Source organism: Carassius auratus, chromosome 12 (assembly GCF_003368295.1).
Source record: "Carassius auratus strain Wakin chromosome 12, ASM336829v1, whole genome shotgun sequence".
Lineage (NCBI taxonomy): Eukaryota > Metazoa > Chordata > Actinopteri > Cypriniformes > Cyprinidae > Carassius > Carassius auratus.
In genome coordinates, this window is record NC_039254.1 from 17,016,506 (window position 1) to 17,023,439 (window position 6,934).

Consider the following 6,934-nt stretch of genomic DNA (forward strand, 5'->3'; position numbering starts at 1 on the left):
TTTTGCAAACCAAAGTCACTGCACCCATTTACCAAGAATTTTGGAGCACTTCATGCTTCCTTCTGCTGACCAGCTTTTTGTAGATGCTGATTTCATTTTCCAGCAGGATTTGGCACCTGCCCAAACTGCTAAAAGCACAAAAAGTTGGTTGAATGACCATAGTGTTGGTGTGCTTGACTGGCCAACAAACTCACCAGACCTGAACCCCAGAGAGAATCTATGAGGTATTGTCAAGAGGAAAATAAGAAACAAGAGACAAAAAAATACAGATGAGCTGAAGGCCACTGTCAAAGAAAACTGTGCTGTGTCTGAAATCGCTCACTCATTCACTCATTCACTAATCCCTACATAGTGTATGGCAGTTAAGTTCACTATATCAGGAAGGAGTGAAAAAAAAAAAAAATGAATGGATTCGGACAGTGACGTATAGCCTACACTGCGCGTGAGACTTGGAGCTGTTGCAAAAACATTGCCATATGTACTTTTATATTATGTACCTAATTTTAGAAAATAATACTAATAGCAATACTACTCAAAATTACTTTATATTGCAGTTATACATAACTCCGCGTCAGCTTTGTGATTTCATCGATGGTATATACACACATAAACATGTTCATAATTATGTTTTTATTATTTTTAGTATCTTGACACTCCCTCAAGCAGCGTTTTGAGCTCAGATAAGATGGTTGTAGAGCGTCCCCCAGCGACCGTTAATTTTATATCAGAATACACTACCTGTTATTAACGAAAAAATTTAAATTATCCACCAAATTATCATCATTTTTGTAAATTAACAACGATGCCACCTCAGTAAATTAGTCAAACATTAAACTTAGTTATTTGCCTACATAACATATTTTAATATAAATAATGTAGGAAAAATATTAAAACGGAAATAATAAAGATGTAAACTTCATCTCTCATTCAAACTCGCTCGCTCCCGCTCTCGCTTCCAGCTCGATGCTACTCCGCATTGGATTGTGGGAAATAGTGCTTCAGCGAGTGTACATCAGTTGTACACTCGAAATCAGAATGAATTGTGGGTAAAAAGTAGTGGACAAATGTAGGGCATGAAGTAGTTCACTCAGAATTCAGACAGCACTACAAAATGGCTGACTTCCAATATAGTGCACTATTTAGTGGATAGGGAGCGGTTTCGGACACAGCACTGGACTTCCAGACCACCTCAGCAGTACCACAAACTGATCACCTCCATGCCACGCCGAATTGAGGAAGTAATTAAAGCAAAAGGAGCCCCTACCAAGTATTGAGTGCATGTACAGTAAATGAACATACTCTCCAGAAGGCCAACAATTCACAAAATTTTTTTATTGGTCTTATGAAGTATTCTAATTTGTTGAGATTTTGTGAATTTGTGAGTTTTTGTTAAATGTGAGCCAAAATCATCACAATGAAAAAAAACAGAGTTAGACTACTTCAGTCTGCGTGCAATTAATTTATTTAATACCCGAGTTTCACAATTTGAGTTGAATTACTGTAATAAATGAAAATTTTCACGACATTCTAATTAATTGAGAAGCACATGTATACATTTTCTTTCATAAAAGAAACATACAATTTATAGATAATCCTATAATGCGTCAGAATAATGAAATGCATGAGGCTGAAAGCATTGTGCAGAACTGTAACTTTGAGGAGACAGTATTGAGCCCATAGTTCTTCTATAGCATATTGTTGAAAGCTTTTCATCCATTAGAATTTGACAGCTGCAGTTTGTCACAGTATAGAGACAAAAGGGAAATTAAACCATGAGCAATAGTTAACAAATAACGATTAAGCATCTCCTTTATTACTGGATAATGTGATGCGCAAAGTATGAATCTGGTTTGTCAGAATGAGAAGAACATTGTTTTTTAAATACTTTCTGTTCATTTAATATTCAGAGACCAGTATAAGTAAACAATTTCTTTTAAATTAAACTGCTGTTATGAGGCTATACCATACATTTCTGTTTGTTTTGAGCTTCAGCATTATCTCCACCAATGGCTCAAATCGTAGGACAGGACTATCTGTTGCCTGATCAACCACAGATGAGATGAATATTTGCGGAAATGTTCTCTCTCTCTAAAATACATAGGCTAGCATGTGTGATTGTATGTGAAACAGCCTCATTCACAAGCTACAAGAATAGAGTGTACAGCAAATATTGTAATGAACCTAAACTAAGGTTAGCATTTCAATTTCAGCTAATGGCGAAGCTTTATAAAAATAATAACCAGCACTAATAGGGGTCAAAGCCCCTGAAGATGCACCATGCTTTGTTTTTGACAACAATAATCACAGATTATTCGTAATATTTACTGTTTGACTAAACAGTGAGATCTGAATGTGAAAGCCTGTATTACTTGGCAGGCACAAGTGCAATTGTAGATATAATGGAAGGCTCATATGTAGAATAATGGCTAATGTGGAAAAATGTATCTGTATAGAGTTACTAATGATGGGTGAAGCATCCAGGTCACATTTCAGTATGAAATCAAGAGAAATGAAAGAAAGCAAAGGCCGAAAGCACACAGTATTAAAAAGACAATTGATATGAAGTAAAATGAGGTTGAAGAGCTCATGAGATGTTGCAGTTAGGTCTTGCCCCGATAAAACAAAAAGAAGAGCTGGCAGTGTGTGAAATCTGAGCCAGAGGTGAAGCGCTTTTACATTCAGTGAATTGAAATGTACACTTGTTGCTTTAATAATTGAAAGAGATGATTCTTAGGAAGCAGGAGGCTCATTTAAAACTTTTTTTTAATCTTATTTTATCTTACTAGTATATAGGGACAGACTGTATATTTTCAGTTTAGGCCAAAGGCAGATGAGAAAGAGCATATAACATAGAAGAAAACCCAATCCAGCAGCTCCATATATGGCCCAGCCTACACAGGAGCTGGGAGTGAGGTGACTGACGGCTTCTGCCTGGAGGCCGAACCGATTAGATCAGTGCACTTACTCACTAAGAGTGGGAGGCTGATTGGCTATCAGCATTGTTTAACCTGTGAGACTGTCAGTCGGCAGAAATCATTACACCAGCCCGGGGAGCGCATGGCCATATATTTGTGATGCAAGTGAGAACACTTTAAAAAGTTTTAAAAGTTTAATGCTTTATTTAAAAAAGAGCTAAATATATGTGCATGCCACAAGAATCGTCACTTACATCTGACACTGGAGGTTGTTGTTAAAAAATCATGATAATATGCTTTACAACGTTTTTGTGTTCAACCATTACTGAAAAATGGCTTAATAACAGAAAAGAAAACCACGGTTCTTTTCTATCAAGTGAAATCATCACAATGATTTCTGTCACTTCTGCTCAGTTATAAGAGATTTTTTTGTTTTGATGTTGTTCATGTGTTAAATCACAAGTAGATGCAAAGTGACAGGATTAAGTTTAATAATGTTAATAATGAGAGTTGTAACATGCTGCATGACTTTTTGAATTCCCAGCATGCACTGTGGTATACTATTAACATTTTTACAGTCTGCTGCTTTTAATACTGTTAATAATTTTTTTTTCTTTTTTTTTTTTTTTTCTTTTTTATAAGGGCATACACAGATATTTACTCATTAGATAGATAGTGATGTGACATACATCCAAGTATGGTGACCCAAACTCAGAATTCGTGCTCTGCATGTAAGCCATTGGAAGTGTACACACACAGCAGTGAACAAACACACACACCATGAACACACACCTGGAGCAGTGGGCAGCCATTTATTCAATTCAATTCAATTCAATTCAATTCAATTCAATTCCATTTATGCTGCAGCGCCCAGGGAGCAGTTGGGGGTTCGGTGCCTATAGATAGATAGATAGTACCTGCAGCCCAAGATGATATGCTAGTCAGCAGCATCCCAACAACCTTTTAAGTAGCAATTCTCAATGTATTGCTTTTACCTAAAATACAGTTACCATTTTCATTTGTGAAAACCTCTAGTCAACACTCATTTGATTGTCTATCCATATTTCTGTCTTTAGCATTGTTTTAATAATAATTATGACTTGCCTTATTTTCCTATTTTATACTGTAAAGCTGCTTTAACACAATCTCTATTGTTAAACGCACTATATAAATAAAGGTGACTTGAATTGACTTGCACTAAAATAATACAATTTCTTGATGCTTTAGTACAATCATTTACTAAATAATCATGAATTGTTGCGAGTAAATATTTACACCCTTATTAATAAGCCTATCATCAATGCTTACACATGTGCCTCTCTTCCTCTACATTTCCCAAAATAATTACACCACATCCACCCTTCCACCCACGCAGCCAGCCAACCATGTGACACTGCCAGCTATAAAAAGATACTTAAGTGTGGGTGGGAGGTGGAGAAAGAGTCAATATTGCTTTTAGATCAATTGTTCTAGTTTTATAGAGAGGATGAGTAGTGAGTTAGGAGTAAAGTGCCCAAATATATGAGTGTATGGTGTGGGAGTGGACTAACAGTCTAATTCTAAGATAACTGTCATAAACATCCACTCCTCTCCATCTGGACAAACAGCAGAAGTGCAGCATGAAAGGACTGCCTGCATGAAGATAGACTGATCTAGGCATTTTTGGAGGGCAAAGAGAAACTAGCCTTTGAAAGATTCTCGGAATCTCCGAAATATTGAGATATGAATAAGCTGAAGATGGTCTAATTATTTCCTTCCTATTTGGAGATCTCTAACAATTTGGAGATCTCTGACAATTGTGAAAACAATGTCATTTGTAAATACCAAGCCTCCTTTTTGCCATATCTCAGCACTTGCCATATGACACACCAACATATTTAAAGATGCTCTGAATGTGTGAGCAGAGGCTTTTGCTAAGGTAAGATTCATTCCTCAGGGTGTTTCTGCTCTGGCTGATAACATGCTAACATTAAAAAGCATACATTTTTGCTGACTCACTAGTTCTATTTACTGCTCCTGCTAGTTCTTTGATTCTCAAAGTCTGATGTTTAATGCTTTAATATTTTTTACCAGGGGATCCATCAAAATGCAACTTGTAAAACCATGTTTAAAGCAATAAATTGATTTACACTGTTAGTGAACCATGATTATCACTGGATTCTATAGGTCAGGAGTCCTACAGTGTAGTATGCACAGAGAGTTAGTTTAATAACAAACTGGATTTACACATAATTTAATTCTGAACTGTTCCCATAAGCACTCTAGAGCTATTTTGGGGTAGAGTATTAGAAAACGTTTCCAGGTTATGTATGTAACCATGGTTCCCCGAAGGGAAAGAGACGCTGCGTTGATGCGCTACGGGAATGACCCCCATGTGACTGCCCTCTGAATCACATGTAATCAGTCCAATGGAAGGACGAGACTTCAGGTGGGTGACATAGCGACCAGGAAGCTATAAAAGCACATGAAGTGGAACCAGCGTCAGCTTCTAGGAATGAAGCAATCGCTTGTAGGGATGCCAAAAGTATGGCCCTGAGACACAGCATCTCGTTCCCTTCGGGGAACCATGGTTAAATACATAACCTGGAGATGTTCCCCTTCAGCTATGGGAACAAGAATGCCCATGCAGCCAGACTTGTCAAATCCCTGTCTAGTGTGGAAGAGCACAGCTAACACGAGAGAACAGAAGAGCCAGGAGTGGCTCGCATATCCAGGCCTTAGAATCTGGTGAATTTGAGGGGCATGGACCATCCTGCTGCGTTGCAGAAGTCCTGGATAGACACACCTGCTAAGAAGGCCTTGGAGGCCACCATATCTCAGGTCGAGTGAACCTTAACCCCCAAGGAAAGGGGAGATCAAAGGACTCAAGGTTATGGAATAGCATCCTGATCCACCACATAGCATTAGCTTCTCAGCCTCAGCACAAGAAAACATGTAAGAAGAGGGTGTCTTCCTACTGAATGGCCATGAGAGGGGTGTGGTAGGCCACAGTGGCTGCCATGAAGACCTCTTGTGTGGTTTGGGTCAACCCTGTTGATAAACAGGCCTGCAGGAACTCCAGAACTGTACCAACCGAGCAGTATACTGGGTCAAGCTGGCATTCTCCGCACCGAGAAGTAAAAAACTTCCACTTCAAGGTGTACAGTTTCCTCATGGAGCGAGCTCTGGATTGGAGGATGGTCTCAACAACCTCAGTTGAGAGATCAAGTTGTGCCCCCTCAGAGTCCACACCCATGAATTCAACAGCTCCGGGTGGGGTTGGAGAGTCGTACCCTCCACCTGTGAGAGGAGATCCCCTTCAGGAGGGATCGAGAAGGGAAATTAATTCCGACAACCACACTCGAACTGGCCAGACGGGGGCTACTAGAAGCAGACAAGACCCTGTCCTGGCGCACTCTCTCCAGAACTCCTGGGAGCAGAGCGATTGGGGGAAAGGTGTACAGACAACCCTCGGCCACATCTGTACCATGGCATCCAGCCCCAGTGGAGCTAGATGTGTCAGAGAAAACCAGAAAACAATGCGATGTCTCTCGAGTCGCAAACAGGTCCACCTTGGACCTGTTTAAATTAAATTCTCCATACCTGCTTCACCACCTCGGGTGAAGCCTCCATTCCTCAGCCTTGACCCCTGCCTTGACAGGATGTCTACTCCCATATTCAGAAGCCCAGGAATATGTACTGCTCTCATTGAAAGGAGTTTACCCTGGGTCCACACAAGGATCTGGTATGCTAGTTTTTACAAATGGCGTCAGCACAGACCTCCTTGGTGGTTGATGTAAGAGACCCACTGAGGCACATTTAGCAGAAGTTTTCAAGCTGCTAAATACTAAGGGAATCAGTCTCTTGAGACTGACCTCTGGTGCACTTATAACAGCTAGCTCGGTGTCCTGAAGTGGGGAACAAGCAGGGGACGGCTATACTAGCTGCTCTTGATTCTGGGTGATAACTGAGAGAAACGCCCACCGGTGGCCGTTGCACCCTGGAGCACCTGCAGGGTTAGAAGACTGGTCTACTTAGGG